The sequence below is a fragment of the Rana temporaria genome (assembly GCF_905171775.1).
Source record: "Rana temporaria chromosome 4 unlocalized genomic scaffold, aRanTem1.1 chr4z, whole genome shotgun sequence".
Lineage (NCBI taxonomy): Eukaryota > Metazoa > Chordata > Amphibia > Anura > Ranidae > Rana > Rana temporaria.
The window spans coordinates 163594-184148 of NW_024404463.1; the positions used below are offsets into that span (position 1 = coordinate 163594).

Sequence of the window (20555 nt, forward strand, 5' to 3'; positions counted from 1 at the left end):
TTTCCAGATATCTGTCGGCTACTAACCATCTTCGGTCAACAGACGCCCTCCTAATTATACCTCACGGAGCCAGACGAGGCCAGGCAGCCACTTCCCGTACCATCGCCTCTTGGCTAGTCAAGGCTATCGGAAAAGCGTATTCCACTCAGCAACTGGAGATTCCGGAAGGCATCAGGGCACACTCAACCAGGGCAGTGGCAACCTCCTGGGCAGCATATTGTGGCGTTTCTTTGGAAACTATCTGCAGAGCAGCAACCTGGTCTTCCAGGCATACCTTTATCTCCCACTACAGGGTAGACGCCGCTCTCTTGGCTACGGCCGAATTTGGCCGATCTATCATCAGAGCCAATTCTTCTGCCCTTTAGGGAATAAAATACTTTTGCATTGAACCCTCCCGACTGGCGAGTTATTTCCCAGTGTGTGCTGCCATGAATGCGTCAGGAAAACGGAAAATTGTATACTTACCTTTCCGTAATTTTCCTTTTCTGACGCATCTTCATGGCAGCACACAGCTGCCCACCCTATTGTTCAAATGATGATATATACGGAGAATAGTGCCGGGTGTCTCCCCTTTGGATTTTATAGCTAACCAATCCTGTCAGGTTGTGGGGCGGAGTCACAACCCAGTGTATGCTGCCATGAAAATGCGTCAGGAAAGGAAAATTACGGAAAGGTAAGTATACAATTTTCCGTTTTCACCTCCAAATACGGAAAGGTTTCTTCACAGTAAGAGCTGTGAAAATGTGGAACAGACTCCCTCCAGAGGTGGTTCTGGCCAGCTCAGTAGATTGCTATAAGAAAGGCCTGGATTCTTTCCTAAATGTACAGAATATAACTGAGTACTAAGATTTGTAGGTAAAGGTGATCCGGGGAAATCCGATTGCCTCTCGGGGGATCAGGAAGGATTTTTTTCCCTGCTGTAGCAAATTGGATCTCATGCTCTGCTGGGGTTTTTGCCTTCCTCTGGATCACCTGTGGGTATGGAGTTGGGTGTATAGGATTTTACTGTGTTTTTTATTTTGTTTTTTTATTTTTTTGTGGTTGAACTGGATGGACTTGTGTCTTTTTTCAACCTGATTAACTATGTAACTATGTAACTTGGGAAAGGGGTCACAGCACTAGGAAGGTTGAGAACCACTGCCTTAGAAGAATGTGGAGAGCCTCTTCAGTATCATGGGGAATGGAGAGACCCAGGTGTGGGGGAGGGTGCAACACACCAGGTTTCGGTATCACGGCCTACATTTTTTGGCATCAGGATTTTATCCAGATCTTTGAAATGTTTGAGAGTTAGCATTTGTCAAAATATAATTTTCTACACAGCTACAGAGAGACCTCTAATCCTGGTATCCTTCGATCTATGGTTAGCTCCCAGGACAGATAGAGGACTCCAATGTGTTCTGCATTCATGGGCTCGATGTTTTGTGGTCCCAACATACTTGTGTATTCACCCCGGGGCACCAGTCGTAGGGCATCATCAATGCATGGAGGGTCTGATAGATAACTGTAGGTGGCAAACTGCAAGGCACCCAATAATTCTGAATGCAGGACATTAGTTCAATGCAGCGCCATGCAGCGCAGGGCCCCGGCGTGAAGAGATTCTGCTGATGTCGTAGATTTTATCATCTTTGTGTACTTTGTCTGCACTGGAATCAAATAACGTGATCTGCTGTTATTGAGCACCAAGTTATTCTTCTCCTACAGACAAGGCGGATTGTTGGCCTCCAAATGATGACCTTCTATCTCTTATAGGTTACCTAAAGGGACTCTCCTAAGGAGCTGGCTCACCAAATCCCGTCCGCGGCTTCTCCTGTTCATTGCTGGGCTAAAGAGACCTCAAGTCACCCTCATGAGGAGGAAGAGGATGAAACGTACCAAAGTTGCAAAGGCCACGTAAGCGGTAAATAGAGTAATGGTTAGAGGAAGAACTAAGGCTATGCCTGGCCCACATGGTAAATAGAGTAATGGTTAGAGGAAGAACTAAAGCTATGCCTATCCCACATGGTAAATAGAGTAATGGTTAGAGGAAGAACTAAGGCTATGCCTATCCCACATGGTAAATAGAGTAATGGTTAGAGGAAGAACTAAGGCTATGCCTGGCCCACATGGTAAATAGAGTCATGGTTAGAGGAAGAACTAAGGCTATGCCTATCCCACATGGTAAATAGAGTAATGGTTAGAGGAAGAACTAAGGCTATGCCTGGTCCACATGGTAAATAGAGTAATGGTTAGAGGAAGAACTAAGGCTATGCCTGGCCCACATGGTAAATAGAGTCATGGTTAGAGAAAGAACTAAGGCTATGCCTGGCCCACATGGTAAATAGAGTAATGGTTAGAGGAAGAACTAAGGCTATGCCTGGCCCACATGGTAAATAGAGTCATGGTTAGAGGAAGAACTAAGGCTATGCCTATCCCACATGGTAAATAGAGTAATGGTTAGAGGAAGAACTAAGGCTATGCCTGGCTCACATGGTAAATAGAGTCATGGTTAGAGAAAGAACTAAGGCTATGCCTGGCCCACATGGTAAATAGAGTCATGGTTAGAGAAAGAACTAAGGCTATGCCTGGCCCACATGGTAAATAGAGTAATGGTTAGAGGAAGAACTAAGGCTATGCCTGGCCCACATGATAAATAGAGTCATGGTTAGATAAAGAACTAAGGCTATGCCTGGCCCACATGGTAAATAGAGTAATGGTTAGAGGAAGAACTAAGGCTATGCCTGGCCCACATGGTAAATAGAGTCATGGTTAGAGGAAGAACTAAGGCTATGCCTATCCCACATGGTAAATAGAGTAATGGTTAGAGGAAGAACTAAGGCTATGCCTGGCTCACATGGTAAATAGAGTCATGGTTAGAGAAAGAACTAAGGCTATGCCTGGCCCACATGGTAAATAGAGTCATGGTTAGAGAAAGAACTAAGGCTATGCCTGGCCCACATGGTAAATAGAGTAATGGTTAGAGGAAGAACTAAGGCTATGCCTGGCCCACATGGTAAATAGAGTAATGGTTAGAGGAAGAACTAAGGCTATGCCTGGCCCACATGGTAAATAGAGTCATGGTTAGAGGAAGAACTAAGGCTATGCCTGGCCCACATGGTAAATAGAGTAATGGTTAGAGGAAGAACTAAGGCTATGCCTGGCCCACATGGTAAATAGAGTCATGGTTAGAGAAAGAACTAAGGCTATGCCTGGCCCACATGGTAAATAGGGTAATGGTTAGAGAAAGAACTAAGGGTATGCCTGGCCCACATGGTAAATAGAGTCATGGTTAGAGGAAGAACTAAGGCTATGCCTATCCCACATGGTAAATAGAGTCATGGTTAGAGGAAGAACTAAGGCTATGCCTATCCCACATGGTAAATAGAGTAATGGTTAGAGGAAGAACTAAGGCTATGCCTGGCCCACATGGTAAATAGAGTAATGGTTAGAGGAAGAACTAAGGCTATGCCTGGCCCACATGGTAAATAGAGTCATGGTTAGAGAAAGAACTAAGGCTATGCCTGGCCCACATGGTAAATAGGGTAATGGTTAGAGAAAGAACTAAGGGTATGCCTGGCCCACATGGTAAATAGAGTCGTGGTTAGAGGAAGAACTAAGGCTATGCCTGGCCCACATGGTAAATAGAGTAATGGTTAGAGGAAGAACTAAGGCTATGCCTGGCCCACATGGTAAATATAGTCATGGTTAGAGGAAGAACTAAGGGTATGCCTGGCCCACATGGTAAATAGAGTGATGGTTAGAGAAAGAACTAAGGGTATGCCTGGCCCACATGGTAAATAGAGTCATGGTTAGAGAAAGAACTAAGGCTATGCCTGCTCTACATGGTAAATAGAGTCATGGTTAGAGAAAGAACTAAGGCTATGCCTGGCCCACATGGTAAATAGAGTCATGGTTAGAGGAAGAACTAAGGCTATGCCTGGCCCACATGGTAAATAGAGTCATGGTTAGAGGAAGAACTAAGGCTATGCCTGGCCCACATGATAAATAGAGTAATGGTTAGAGGAAGAACTAAGGCTATGCCTGGCACACATGGTAAATAGAGTCATGGTTAGAGAAAGAACTAAGGCTATGCCTGGCCCACATGGTAAATAGAGTCATGGTTAGAGGAAGAACTAAGGCTATGCCTGGCCCACATGGTAAATAGAGTAATGGTTAGAGGAAGAACTAAGGCTATGCCTGGCCCACATGGTAAATAGAGTCATGGTTAGAGAAAGAACTAAGGCTATGCCTGGCCCACATGGTAAATAGAGTAATGGTTAGAGGAAGAACTAAGGCTATGCCTGGCCCACATGGTAAATAGAGTCATGGTTAGAGAAAGAACTAAGGCTGTGCCTGGCCCACATGGTAAATAGAGTCATGGTTAGAGAAAGAACTAAGGCTGTGCCTGGCCCACATGGTAAATAGAGTCATGGTTAGAGGAAGAACTAAGGCTATGCCTGGCCCACATGGTAAATAGAGTAATGGTTAGAGGAAGAACTAAGGCTATGCCTGGCCCACATGGTAAATAGAGTAATGGTTAGAGGAAGAACTAAGGCTATGCCTGGCCCACATGAAAATCCCAAAGGGGCCAGACACAGCTGGAATGTAGAAGAGGGGCTCAGGACTGAAACATTTTGGGGGGAAATGGCTGGAACATGAATTTATGACAAATTTCTGGGAATTTTATTCTCTTAGAACACATTTTGGCCTTCACCCCACAGTGTTTGACTTTTATCAGAAACCAATATTAGGGGGGGGGTAACGCAACAGCCCCAAATATAAAAGGGAGAGCGGAGCACAGGGCTGGCCATACATGGTTCATGGTTTCTACGTTCCATCAGCCAGTGATTGGATGTGGAGGTGGGAATCCTCCCTGCGGTGTCATTGGGCCTCCCCTCCACCAGAATACATCAAAAATGTACCAACAAGCCGATTCATGAGAAATCAGTTGATTGGCTTCTCATGAACGGCTCCACATGGATGAAGATTCCGGTGGTTCCGGCAGAGTTCATCCACGTTTGACCAATGTTGGTATCTGTGCTGGAGACGCATGTTTTGGGTAAAAGTCCTCCGCTAAAATTCCTGCAACTGCTGACTTATAAAAATAAGGTACTTACCAGTTCCTGGGATCCAGCGCTGACCACCCGTAGTCGGCTTTCTTTCTGCTGCCACCATTTTGGATATGGGAGCCGGATCTGCCATCCTGAGGAATTGCAGCCGGCTTCCCACCATGCATACACAAGATCTTGGGGTTCTGCAGCCTCCTGGAACGTGTAAAGCCTAGAAGGCTGTGGGTGGGGGGCGGTGGCATGCCTCAGGGCATGTCTTTCTTGCCTAGGTGAGACTTAAGGAAGTGGGCGAGGGTACTGGATACCCGCTCCCCATAAAATAAGTCGAATAAGCAGAACTTTCACTTTTGAGTGAAGGTCGAGCTGTAGTGCTCGGGAGTCTAGGAATCGACATCCTCCATCTTTCTGTCTCCCTCTGGGGTTTCAGTTAGAAAGCTGGAGGAGTGTCAATGGACCTCCGGTGGTGACAGACAGGACTAGATTACAGGCGGAGATCCACACAGCCTTGTCCATTTTAAATTTGACAGCAGCTGCTGGGGAGAGGACCCCCTTCCCACTGTCACAGGAGACAGGGAGCTCAGGGGGTGAGGGGGAGAATGTTGGAACTTGTTACATGTTACTCCCTAAATACCGGTGTTCCTTAAACCCTCTGTATATTATTTAAATATAATAATAATGTGGAGGGGCTCAGACTTGGCTGCTCACCCTTCCTTCCATCCTGCAGCTCGATCCTCTTGTCCCGAACACTAATGTGATCTCACTTCCTGCCTCCCTTCATTTCCTGCTGATATCACTTCCTGCCTCCCTCCAGTTCCTGCTGAAATCACTTCTTGCCTCCCACCATTTCCTGCTGACATCACTTCCTGCCTCCCTCCATTTCCTGCTGACATCACTTCCTGCCTCCCTTCATTTCCTGCTAATATCACTTCCTGCCTCCCTCCAGTTCCTGCTGACATCACTTCTTGCCTCCCTCCAGTTCCTGCTGACATCACTTCCTGCCTCCCTCCATTTCCTGCTGACATCACTTCCTGCCTCCCTCCATTTCCTGCTGACATCACTTTCTGTTTAAACAGCCACTTCAAACTAGCTAGACAAGTCAACTAGCTTTAAATAGATGAAGCCCAACCCCCCTCCCCCCAAACCATTTACCTTACAAATAGCAGCTAAAATGGGATTTCATATTTGCTAAAAGAATTTAGGAGAGCCAACACACTGAGACCCCGTGATTGCAGGGGAAGAGGTACTGTATGATGTGTTTCAAAAACAGTGTACACCCCCCCCCCCCCATATTATCGTTTTATGCCCAACTATTCTGAATCCTTTTACTGAAAATAAACCCAAAATGGCAGACGGACCTAACAGGGCACTGAGTCTGGAAGTAGTAGTGGGCAATCGGCCCCACAGGCTGCCATTACATGACTAAGCAGTGGTAGGGCCGGGTATATTTGCAATTCCTTGGCCTAAGTGGCCAACCTATCCAACCACAGCAGAGACTGACTGACTCCAAAACTCTGCCGGCTCCTTTCTTCTTAGGAGGAGGATTGGAAGTGGAAAGGGCAGGATGATGTAGGAGGGCAGGGCAATGCAGGCATTGAAGTGTCCGCTCCAGTGAGGAAGAGGTGTGGCATATGATGTGGTAGACCACGCCGTGCTGTGGATGGGATAGCTGCAGGATTCTGAAGGAGGAGCAGAAATGTGAAAAGTCGGGACCCTTTGCAGCAGAGGGACGGGAAAAGGACTAAAAAAACATCTGATAGGACAGGCAAAGCAGAGAAGCTCCAATGTAGGGCCCACCTGGACCCAGGCTGAACGGTTCATTGGGAGCACCACCTTCCAGAGAGAACTTGGCTGAACAATACGGTCATCTGCTTCCTGCTGGCTCCCAGTTGATGGTGGCTTCACATGTGGACTCTCTGACCAGAAGTGCATTCTTTGAACAAAAGTGCCTGAGTTAAAAACCAGGAGTTTAAAACAGGAGGCAAGACAGGAGTCTTCATTACTTTTTCAATCACTGATCCAGAACAAGCTTGCAGCTAGTAAAGTTGGAACTCTTGATATATAGATTCAGCGGTGCAGCAGACGCTCTCCCCTTAGTCTACTCACCCCAGGGATAGTGAGAGCAGGACGCTCTCACCTTAGTCGGCTCTCCCCAGGGATAGTGCAGCCAGGCAGGGTCCTCCCAGCTCTCGGCTGCTGCAGACACAGCACAAACAACCAGGACTCCCATAGTCTAACACAGGGGTACATATCCCCCCCTAGGCAATTGATCCAGGGTTGCACCGATCGCCCGTTGAGGGGTCAGGAAGGAATTTTTTTCCACGGTCGCTGCAGATTGGCACAGCACGCCTGGGGTTTTTCGCCTTCCTCTGGACCAATCGGGGAGAGAAGACTCAATGAGTGACGGCTCACTTGGACAGTCTTCCGCCCATCACCATATAAGACACCCCCAATCAACATAACTTCCCTGCGTTTTTTTTCTGCGACCATGGGTTACCTAAAATACTCCCGGATGCAGAAACCATCCGGGAACTAAAACCATTTGCCTCTATACTCCCAGTTGTCACCAAAAAAGCTCTAAGGAATGAGCGACTGTTGAGAATCAATCGACTATCAACAGTCAAAAACTACGCGCAGGTACCCCAGCCCAAGCGCATAATATGCGCTTTGGTCAACACAAGATCGGCAGTAAAACACCGACAAGAAATCTATGATTTCATCCTTCAACACGATCTAGACTGCCTCTTCATCACAGAAAGCTGGCTGACAGCCGACTGCAACACCATTCTAACAGAATTGGTGCCAGCAAATTATCGCATTCAAATGCAAAACAGAGTGGGGCAAAGAGGGGGGGCCTGGCGGTGATCCACAAGACTCACCTCTCGATCACCAAACCAGTCCTTCAAAACTCGCTTTCATTCATGGAAACCCTCACTCTGCAGCTGCAAACAAATCCCCAAGATACGGTCCATATGCTACTTTGCTATAGACCACCAGGCCCAAAAACGCACCTTCTCACGTCATTGATGGAATTCATCTCCACATATACCCTAAACATCAAACACCTTTTGGTGCTTGGGGATTTCAACCTCTGGGCCAACTCCTCGCTGGACCCCGTAGCCGACGCCTGCATCGACCATCTGGAAGGATTAGGTCTGCAGCAACTAATACAAGGCCCCACTCATGCCTCAGGCCATACGCTCGATCTCATTTTCAAACAAGATTTGGAAATTGACGTCCTGGGAAATGAGCCGCAACCATGGACCGATCACCATGCCATCAAATTCACAATCACCAAAAATGCCAGCCCAAAGAAAACAACAAAACCGGTGACAACTCACTGGACTAGATCTCAAAAGAAGCTCCACTCGGAACTCTTCAAAACAACACTAGGGAACAAAATAAAAACAACCCAACAAAAACAAACCGCCACAGAAACACTTGACGCCATTAACAAGGCGCTAATACAGTCAGCTGACTTAGTAGCACCAAAACGCAAAACTTGCATCCGGAAAAACAACTCCAGCTGGTTTAATAACCAGCTGACGTTGCTAAAGCAAGAGCGTAGAAGAGCAGAAGCTGCGTGGAAAAGGTGCTCTTCAGATAAAAACCACACCATTTACAAGATAATAACAAAGAAATACCACAAAGAAATCTTCACGGCCAAAAAAAATCATTTCTCCAACATCATCGCAAATGCCCTTAACCGCCCCCGAGAACTCTTCAAGCTGGTCACTCAGACTATGAATCCAGCTTGTTTAGAGGCCCCCAATTCTGATTCACAAGAATTTTGCAACGAGTTATCGGATTATTTCATTAATAAAATTGAAAAAAATTCGTGAAAGTATTCAGCAAAATGGAACCGTCACCAACCCTTCCCCAAATCACAAACCAATTACCCACATAAATCCACCGCAACCACCAAAATTTACTCTAAAACCCATTTCCATCGATGCCACTAAAAACATCATCGGGACTCTGCGTAATAGCACAGCACCCAATGATATCATCCCCACTAAACTGCTGAAAGAAAGTGCCGATATACTGGCACCAGATATCACACAGCTCATTAACCAATCATTCAAGGAGGGCATGGTGCCCACCTTGCTAAAACAAGGTACAATAAAACCAATTATAAAAAAAACTACCCTCGACCTCAAAGACCCAAACAACCGGAGGCCCATAACAGCTCTAAATGTCTTCTCCAAGGTAATGGAGAAAGTAGTTGTACAACAGCTGCAACTGCATTTAGACACCCATAAATTACTCGATCCGTTTCAATCAGGCTTCCGTCCGGGTCACGGAACAGAAACGGCGCTGCTCAAAATATGGCATGACGCTCTAGAGGCCGCAGACGAAGGAGAATCCTGTCTCCTGATACTGCTGGACCTAAGCGCGGCTTTTGACACTGTAGACCATGGACTACTACTGGCTAGGCTAGCTGAAGTAGCCGGAGTCGCTGAAGGTGTTTTACCCTGGTTCTCCTCCTTCTTGGAAAACCGATCACAAATAGTGAAACTGGGGTCTTTCACTTCTGAAAAACGTACAGTGTCATGCGGGGTCCCTCAGGGATCTCCCTTATCGCCCGTATTGTTTAATATCTATCTTCGCCCTCTCTTTGAAATCATCAGAAACCAGAAGTTACTTTACCACTCCTATGCAGACGACACACAACTGTATTTCCGCATCTGCAACAAAAAGGATCATTCTCTTGGACTAGAGAAATGCCTCACTCTAATAGATAACTGGATGACAAACAGTTACCTTAAACTCAATGGTTCAAAAACAGAACTTCTTCTGTTTCACGCTAACCGGAAAAATCACCCCGCGTCAACATGGACTCCCCCGCCCATTCTGGGTAAAACTATCACCCCTAGCACCAAAGTCACAAGTCTCTGAGTCATTTTCGACACCTACATGACAATAGAGCACAAATAGGGTCAGTAGTCAGTGGATCCCACCATCTGCTGCGCCTTCTACGCAGACTCACGCCCTTTATCCCGAAAGAGGACATTGCAGTCGTGGTGGGAACAATCAATTCCAGACTCGACTACGCAAATGCCCTCTATCTAGGACTCCCCAAATACCAAATCACTCGTCTGCAAGTCGTTCAAAATACGGCCGCTCGACTAGTGACTGGGAAAAAACCATGGGAATCAATCTCACCTTCACTGAGATCCCTTCACTGAGATCCCTTCACTGAGATCCCTTCACTGAGATCCCTTCACTGAGATCCCTTCACTGAGATCCCTTCATTGGTTGCCAGTAAAAGACAGAATCACTTTCAAGGCCCTCTTCCTTAATACATAAGTGTATTCAAGGCAATGCCCCCCAATATCTATGCGAAAAAATAAAAGCCCATAACCCCAATCGCATTCTGCGATCCACCAATCAAAACCTCCTCCAGATACCCAAAGCCAGATACAAGTCCAAAGGAGATCGAAGATTTGCAGTCCAAGGACCCCGCCTGTGGAATGCACTACCAACCACCATCCGACTGGAGTCGGACCACTTGGCCTTCAGGAGAAAGATTAAAACCCATCTCTTCTGAGGTCAAGGGGTTCCTTACCCATGAAATGGATACAGCGCCCAGAGGCCATTCAGTTCCCATGTGTTGCGCTTTACAAGTCTCTCTCTCTGCTGCATCTAATGAGCGTCAGACTCGGGGGAGGTCCATCAATCTCTACCTCTAGCAGTGAAAAGGGTCAAATGGAAGAGGAAAAGGTTGGAACTTCACCAAACCACCCCCCACATCTCCAGTGGGAACGTTCATTCCAGGCTTCTCTTTTCTCAGTTACTGAAGAAGAAAAGTTCTGCCCTAACCCCACTGTAACCCATTGCCCGGCTTCTGGCCCTGCACCAATATATATATATATATATATATATATATATATATATATATATATATATATATATATATATATATATATACATACACCAATATATATATATATAATATATACACCAATATACAATATACACCAATATATATATATAATATATACACCAATATATATATAATATAATACAGGGCTCAAAATTTCAAGTCCTGAGCTACTAGCCAGGCCTCAAGAGTTACTCGCCACCAATTGCCCCACCTAATTCATACACTGCCCTGCGCCTAATTGCACCCGTAAACACGCCCTTGTAGATTATCTCATGGAATGACAATGTTTTATGCAGAATCAAGTTACAAAATTAAATATTTACCAACAACATCTTTAACAAAATGGGACAGGGCACTGGGGGCAGACCGGAGGGACAGGGCACTGGGGGCAGACCAGAGGGACAGGGCACTGGGGGCAGACCAGAGGGACATGGCACTGGGGGCAGACCAGAGGGACATGGCACTGGGGGCAGACCAGAGGGACAGGGCACTGGGGGCAGACCAGAGGGACAGGGCACTGGGGGCAGACCAGAGGGACAGGGCACTGGGGGCAGACCAGAGGGACAGGGCACTGGGGGCAGACCAGAGGGACAGGGCACTGGGGGCAGACCAGAGGGACAGGGCACTGGGGGCAGACCAGAGGGACAGGGCACTGGGGGCAGACCAGAGGGACAGGGCACTGGGGGCAGACCAGAGGGACAGGGCCCTGGGGGGCAGACCAGAGGGACAGGGCACTGGGGGCAGACCAGAGGGACAGGGCACTGGGGGCAGACCGGAGGGACAGGGCACTGGGGGCAGACCAGAGGGACAGGGCACTGGGGGCAGACCAGAGGGACAGGGCACTGGGGGCAGACCAGAGGGACAGGGCACTGGGGGCAGACCAGAGGGACAGGGCACTGGGGGCAGACCAGAGGGACAGGGCACTGGGGGCAAACCAGAGGGACAGGGCACTGGGGGCAGACCAGAGGGACAGGGCACTGGGGGCAGACCAGAGGGACAGGGCACTGGGGGCAGACCAGACCAGAGGGACAGGGCACTAGAACTGGGTCTCTTCCCCATTCTCTTGCTGTCTCCTCTGCAACTCCCATCCATCCTCTCTCTCTCCCATTCATCTCATCAGGAGCCTGTGTGTGCAGCTAGACGCTTGCATGTCCCCACTTCCCCCTTTTATTCAGGCTGGCAGAGAGGAGAGGAGCTGCAGCACAGCGGGAGGGAGTACAATCCAGCGCCGAGATCCACACAACTGACACCATAGCACAGCGCACACTGACAGCACACACTGACAGCGCACAGCACACATTGAGACCAGTCTGCTCACAGTGCTCAGGCTAAACTTACATAGAGCACAAGGAGAAGAAAACGGCACAAACTAGAAGGCTGCTGTTCTCATGTCAGGGCAACTTTCAGTGAGCGCTGCACCGGAGTGGTCAGTTTTGCAATCCTCCACCTCACTCATTACTTTCTGCTCTCCAGCTACATTGGTCGGGGGAGGGGGGCAGGCTCAGAGAGGTCATACTGTTGGGTCCCATGGCTTAATGAGAATTGTAAGGAGAGCATCTGTGTACTGCTCTGCCTGTGCGCGGCTCACCAGACTACTTTTCCCGAGCATGCACCTTTCCTCTTCGGCCGCCAATCTCATCGGGACTCTAAGTGTAGCACAGATTGAAGGGAGATTGGTCATGCAGCCCTGTCATCACTCGCCCCCAGCTTAAATCCACTCGCCAAATGCTAGCAGGCGAGTGGAAATTTTGAGGGCTGATATAATATATACACCAATATACAATATACACCAATATATATTTTCCAAAATTGAGTAAATTCATTATTTTCCTCTAAACTCTACAAACAATCCCCCAAAATGACAACGTGAAAGATGTTTGTTTAAAATCTTTGCAAAGTTATTAAAAATAAAAAATCCCATGTACAGAAGTATCACAGGCTCCTCCCATGTACATAAGTATCACAAGCTCCTCCCATGTACAGAAGTATCACAAGCTCCTCCCATGTACACAAGCATCACAAGCTCCTCCCATGTACAGAAGTATCACAAGCTCCTCCCATGTACAGAAGTATCACAAGCTCCTCCCATGTACACAAGCATCACAAGCTCCTCCCATGTACAGAAGTATCACAAGCTCCTCCCATGTACAGAAGTATCACAAGCTCCTCCCATGTACATAAGTATCAAAGGCTCCTCCCATGTACAAAAACAAAAGTAAATTTGCGCTATCCTGATGATGAGCGGCCACAAACAATCTGGTGAAACAAGAAAGTGGTAAAGAATACAAAAACAATTTTGCGGCGCTGAAAGTGAAAAAATGATGTGGTTTTGTTAATCTATATTAACACCAATAAATAGTACAGTCAAGTGAAAAGTCCAAATCTAATGAATCAAGGACGATAGAATGGTCAAAATAAATAGTTGATAGATGAGTGATCAAGTGAGTAATTCCAAACACCGCGGTGAATAAAATAAATGAATAGTGAAAATGACCACCACCAAAAGCGGAGGCTTACCAGAGGTATTGAACCCAAATAAGCATACGCCTAAAGGGTCAATACAAGCTGAATGTGAATGGATGAAGACACATCAAGCGGATCTGGATATGGAGGGGGGGATATCCTGAAGACATCACGTACACAAGCACAAGGGGGAGTAACGGCAACTCAACCGATCAGACCGCGCATAAAGGAAAACGAGGGCACATACTGTCATACCGTAACAATGTTGAAATTTAATAACGGTTAAAAACACTCATGCCGCGTACACACCATCACTTTATGTGATGAAAAAAATGACGTTTTTAAAAACGTCACTTTAATTGACCGTGTGTGGGGGAAAACGTCGTTTTATGTCTTCTAAAAAACAACCAAAAAAATTGAAGCATGCTTCAATTTTATGTGTCGTTTTTCAAAACCTCGTTTTTTACTTCACAGAAATTGACCGTGTGTAGCAAAAAACGTTGTTTAAAACTACGTTTTTTCACCCGCGCATGCCCAGAAGCTACTTATGAAGAGAGCTTCAATGGTAAAAAGTGGTGAACGTAACCGCGCTTTGCAAGAACATTGTGAGAAAACGATGGTGTGTAGGCAACTTGCTCTTTGAAAATTGAAGTTTCAAAAACGTCATTTTTTACTTCACAGAAAATGTCGTTTTTTTTCATCACATAAAGTGATGGTGTGTACGGGGCATAAAAGTTTTGCTGTATAAAAAGGACATCAATAAAAAGTAGAGTTCCGACGCATTTCGCAATAGTTTGCATCATCTGGGGTGATGCTTATTTGGGTTCAATACCTCTGGTAAGCCTCCGCTTTTGGTGGTGGTCATTTTCACTATTCATTTATTTTATTCACCGCGCTGTTTGGAATTACTCACTTGATCACTCATCTATCAAAAATTTATTTTGAACATTCTATCGTCCTTGATTCATTAGATTTGGACTTTTCACTTGACTGTACTATTTATTGGTGTTAATATAGATTAACAACACCACATCATTTTTTCACTTTCAGCGCCGCAAAATTGTTTTTGTATCCTCCCATATACAGAAGTATAAAAAGGCTCCTCCCATGAACAGAAGTATCACAAGCTCCTCCCATGTACAGAAGTATCACAGGCTCCTCCCATGTACATAAGTATCACAGGCTCCTCCAATGTTCAGAAGTATCACAAGCTCCGCCCATGTACAGAAGTAAAAAAAGGCTCCTCCCATGAACATAAGTATCACAGGCTCCTCCCATGTTCAGAAGTATCACAAGCTCCTCCCATGTACAGAAGTATCACAAGCTCCTCCCATGTACAGAAGTATCACAGGCTCCTCCCATGTACATAAGTATCACAGGCTCCTCCAATGTTCAGAAGTATCACAAGCTCCGCCCATGTACAGAAGTAAAAAAAGGCTCCTCCCATGAACATAAGTATCACAGGCTCCTCCCATGTTCAGAAGTATCACAAGCTCCTCCCATGTACAGAAGTATCACAGGCTCCTCCCATGTTCAGAAGTATCACAAGCTCCTCCCATGTACACAAGTATCACAGGCTCCTCCCATGTACATAAGTATCACAAGCTCCTCCCATGTACATAAGTATCACAGGCTCCTCCCATGTACATTAGTACCACAGGCTCCTCCCCTCAATACTTTGGTGAAGCTCCCTTGGCACCAATTACACCCTCCAGTCTTTCTGAGTATGATGCTACAAGCTCGGCACTCCTATTTCTGGACAGTTTCTCCCATTCTTCTTTGTAGGACCTCTCCAGCTCCATCAGGTTGATGGGGGGGCGTCGGTGCACAGACATTTTCAGATCTCTCCAGAGATGTCCAATCGGGTTCAAGTCTGGGCTCTGGCTGGGCCACTCAAGGACATTCACAGAGTTGTCCCGTAGCCCCTCCTCTGTTATCTTGGCGGTGTGCTTCGGGTCGTTGTCCTGTTGAAGATGAACCTTCACCCCTCTCTGAGGTCCGGAGGGCTCTGGAGAAGGATTTCATCAAGGATGTCTCTGTACATTGCTGCATTCACCTTTCCCTCAATCCTGACTAGTCTCCCACTTCCTGCCGCTTAAATACTTCCACACAGCATGATGCTGCCACCGCCATGCTTCACAGTAGCAATGGTATTGGTCAGGTGATGGGCAGGGGCTGGTTTCCTCCCGACATGACGCTCGTCATTCAGGCCAAAGAGTTCAATCTTTGTTTCATCAGACCAGAGAATTTTATTTCTCATAATCTGAGAGTCCTTCAGATTTCTTTTGGTAAACTCTAGGCGGGCTGTCGTGTGACTTTTACTGAGGAGTGGCTTCCATCTGGCCACTCCCCCATACAGGCCTGATTGGTGGAGTGCTGCAGAGATGGTTGTTCTTCTGGAAGGTTCTCCTCTCTCCACAGAGAAACACTGGAGCTCAGGGTGACCATCGGGTTCTTGGTCACCTCCCTGACTAAGGACACCCTCCCCCAATCGCTCAGTTTGGCTGGGCGGCCCGCTCTAGGAGGAGTCCTGGTGGTTCCAAACTTCTTCCATTTACAGATGATGGACGCCACTGTGCGAATTGGTACCCTTCCCCCAGATCTGTGCCTCCATACAATTCTGTCTCCGAGGTATACAGACAATTCCTTGGACTTCGTGGCTTGGTTTGTGCTCTGACATGCACTGTTACCTGTGGGACCTTCTATAGAGAGGGGTGCCTTCCCAATCATGTCCAATCACCTGAATTCACCACAGGTGGTTGTAGAACATCTCAGGGATGATCAGTAGAAACAGGATGTACCTGAGTAGGGCCACTGATAGGCCAGTACAACTGGCCCTGTTATACCGGGCCCGGCAGGCAGGGGGGCCCGGGCAACCTTCACAGAGAAATAATTAATGTAGGAAAAAAAAAACCTCCACAGCCCTGACTGAACATCGTTATCCAGACACTCCATCCACCGACCAAATCCCCCCTCCCCCCCTCGCAATGCTTTTTACGTATTTTTTTAATAGTACACTACCTTCAGTGCTCCGTTCGTGTGAAAGCCAGAAGGGACCTTTTTTTGTATTTCGGGCGTGGAAGAATGTCTCTTCTCTTCCGCGCCCGCTCCTAATGCTGGCTCAAGTCCTGGCCAGCGTGTCCTTCCCTGGCGCCGCGGAGTGATTCCTCTCCCTCCGCTCTTGGCGCTCTGCTCTGTTCTTCACTCAGCAGAGACACAAGCGGCGGCTTCGGCAGAAAAGAAGCACCTGACATCTGACAGGAATAGTGTGTGGGCAGTCCAGGCAGCAGCAGGACCAGGAAGGAAGTGACACAGGTGTGTTACTACTGCAGCAGCCAGCATCTATACATTATGGCATTGGTGGCATGAGTGGCACTGTCTGCGTTATGGGCCATAACACATGTGCTGCCTGCACAATAAGGGTATTGGCGGCATGGGTGGCACTGTCTGCAGCACAATATTGTATTGGAGGCATGGGTGGCACCGTCTGCAGGTAGCAAATGCGTTACTGCCCATAACACATGTGCTGCCTGCAGCAACAGTGCCACTCATGCCGCCAATGCCGTAATGTGCTGCAGAGACAATGCCACCCATGCCACTAATGCCATATTGTGCTGCAGACAGTGCCACCCATGTCGCCAATGGCATAATGCCATAGACAGCTTGGGTAGCACTGTCTCTGCAGGCACATTTACGGCACTGGCGGCATGGATGAGAAAAATAATTATCACTTGTAGACAAACCTGCACTTTGTTTCAAGGCGGGGTCTGGGGAGGGGTCAGGGGGTGGGACCGGGGGCGGGACCACAGGTGGAACTGTAGGGGGCCCCGTCAGATAGGCTGTACGGGCCCTATGATTTCTATAAGCGGCCCTGCATCTGAGCTCAATTCTGAGTGTCATGGGAGGAGCCTGCGATACTTATGTGCATGGGAGGAGCCTGTGATACATATGTACATGGGAGGAGCCTGTGATATTTATGTACATGGGAGGAGCCTGTGCTACTTATGTACATGGAAGGAGTCTGATATTTATGTGCATGGGAGGAGCCTGTGCTACTTATGTACATGGAAGGAGTCTGATATTTATGTACATGGGAGGAGCCTGTGCTACTTATGTACATGGGAGGAGGCTGTGCTACTTATGTACATGGGAGGAGGCTGTGCTACTTATGTACATGGGAGGAGGCTGTGCTACTTATGTACATGGGAGGAGGCTGTGATACTTATGTACATGGGAGGAGCCTGTGCTACTTATGTACATGGGAGGAGGCTGTGATACTTATGTACATGGGAGGAGCCTGTGCTACTTATGTACATGGGAGGTGTAACGGGAGGGCCGTGGGACCCAGAAGATCTTATACAGATTGAGCCAGGAAATAAGGGACATATGTTGGATTTTTTTAACCTGGGTCTGTAATCCACAATATATTCAAGACTGTCTACAAATAACTAATTACAGGTTGTTGATTCTGAACCCAACAGGTCAATAGAAGAGTGACTCATTCATGCGGAACATAGACTGTTAAGGTGGTAATTAAGTCTGCTACTGTCATGTAAACTAACCCTAGTCTGGCTTCTAAAGACCTTTTCATTGTGTGATGCTAATTAAAACTGTATTGTGTGAATTTCTATTGATGATAAAATATGTATTGTATATCAGGTGGAAGAGGCGGAGTCATGATGTCTGACTTGTCAGCTGTAGCTAATTAGATCATGTGGATTGTGTCAGACCCGGTGCCAGAAAGTCTACCCAAGATGTGTATTGGAGCTTCGTTAGTATGCATTGTATGATGCTGTGGGTGGAGTGTGTCATTGTCCCTTTCATTACTGCAGCATGCTTTTTGGTGTTTATAAGAATTCTGAGTTTCCCATTAAATTCTATTCCTGTTGAACCAGAGAACAGAGCTGTGTGTCTCGTTATTCTGGGGAATCCTATGGGCCGCGCTCGTTTGCTGGATTGTGGAGTGTCGATAAGCTGTCGTGGGTTGCTGGAAAGAATATCGTAAATGGCGTTAACCCCTGACAGTCACAGGAGGAGCCTGTGATATTTATGTACATGGGAGGAGCCTGTGATACTTGTATACAAGGGAGGAGCCTGTGATACTTGTGTACAAGGGAGTCTGTGATACTTGTATACATGGGAGGAGCCTGTGATACTTGTGTACAAGGGAGTCTGTGATACTTGTATACATGGGAGGAGCCTGTGATACTTGTGTACAAGGGAGTCTGTGATACTTGTATACATGGGAGGAGTCTGTGATACTTGTGTACAAGGGAGTCTGTGATACTTGTATACATGGGAGGAGTCTGTGATACTTGTATACATGGGAGGAGCCTGTGATACTTGTATACATGGGAGGAGTCTGTGATACTTGTATACATGGGAGGAGTCTGTGATACTTGTGTACAAGGGAGGAGTCTGTGATACTTGTATACATGGGAGGAGTCTGTGATACTTGTATACATGGGAGGAGCCTGTGATACTTGTATACATGGGAGGAGCCTGTGATACTTGTATACATGGGAGGAGTCTGTGATACTTGTGTACACGGGAGGAGCCTGTGATACTTGTGTACACGGGAGGAGCCTGTGATGCTTGTATACACGGGAGGAGCCTGTGATGCTTGTATACATGGGAGGAGCCTGTGATACTTATGTACATGGGAGGAGCCTGTGATACTTGTATACAAAGGAGGAGAATTTATTTTTGAGGAAAATAATGAATTTAATCCATGTTGGAATAAGGCTGTACATTATTATGTTACAAATGTGGAGAAAGTGAAGCGCTGTGAATACTTTCCGGATGCTCTGATTGGTCTGTTTGCCGCCATTCATATTCAAAGTCTGTCTATGATCACATAGAAGAAAATGCTGTTCTCATCACATGACCACCTACATGGCAGGGACAGTATAGATAATTCAATCAGACTCCATGATGGGGAGATCAGGGCTCTGTGGGGGCCAAACCATGACTTCCAGGACTCCTCCTTCTTTACACTGAAGGTAGTTCTTAATGACATTGGCTGGATGTTGGGGGTGGGTTTGTCCTGCTGCAGCATGAATTCGGGCCAATCACACGCCTCCCTGATGGTATGACATGATGAAGTATCTGCCTGGAAGAATTGATGCCGTTTTGAAGGCCCTTTGGGGGAGGGGGAGGGGGTGTCACCCCAAATAATGATTGGATTTCTCTGCATTTACTTTCCATTTTGTTTATTGATAAAAAATAAACTATTAATACTTTGATTTCTGAAAGTGTTCTTCACTAAGGCCGGGGTCACACCTCTGCGGATGGGGGAGGGGTTTCCCCGCAGTCAGGAGGATGTAATTGGCTCTTTATGGAGCCGGGTCACATCTCCGGGCGAAGCGCGCTGCAGGGGAACGCTGGGCGACTTTGGCTCAATTTTAGGGCCGAATTAAGGTAAAGATTTGTCCCAATTCCTCCCAGGAACGGAGAGCGGGACGCACCGCGTTGAGGGAGGAGCGAGCCTTAGACATTTACACAAAATACTGTATAGATGAAAATAGTAATCTAATGAACGATCGTATGTGTGAGGATTGTTATCTGGATTGTCTCTGCAGAGTGAGCGCCCGGTCCCCACATTTTCCGGAGGAAGTTCTGGCAAAGTCACGCGGAGATGTCTGCACTTATCACCAGAAGACCAGAAGAGAGACCTGAAGGACAAGCTGCGGCCCGGACTTTTGTCACCCCCCAACCTTTGTCTGAACCCCAATAATACAATTCTATTCTATGTTCTTCAGCCTGAGAGGAGTTATTACTGCGTCCTGGAAAGGGGGCGGGGCATTGAGCTGTAAACAATGAATCTGTCTGACACCAAAGTTTATTGGGGCCCAGAAAAAAGATGGCGGCCCAAGACATGAAAACGCGCCTGGAGCTCCGGGGCGGAGCTACTCAACCTTCACAACACAACGTTCTCCTCTCCAGACTCCTCTCTTACACAAACCCGATACGTTTACAGCGCTCCTCTCTTACACAACCCCGATACGTTTACAGCGCTCCTCTCTTACATGAACCCGATACGTTTACAGCGCTCCTCTCTTACATGAACCCGATACGTTTACAGCGCTCCTCTCTTACACAAACCCGATACGTTTACAGCGCTCCTCTCTTACATGAACCCGATACGTTTACAGCGCTCCTCT

The 20555-nt window shown here is 47.1% G+C and overlaps 1 long non-coding RNA gene across 1 annotated transcript; it reads left to right on the forward strand.

Moving 5' to 3' along the window:
• Positions 1-1084: 1084 nt before the first annotated feature.
• LOC120921850 lies at positions 1085-20146 on the forward strand. The gene is made up of 2 exons (XR_005745010.1): positions 1085-1897; positions 19974-20146. It is a non-coding gene; the product is annotated as an uncharacterized LOC120921850 (long non-coding RNA).
• Positions 20147-20555: the final 409 nt, after the last annotated feature.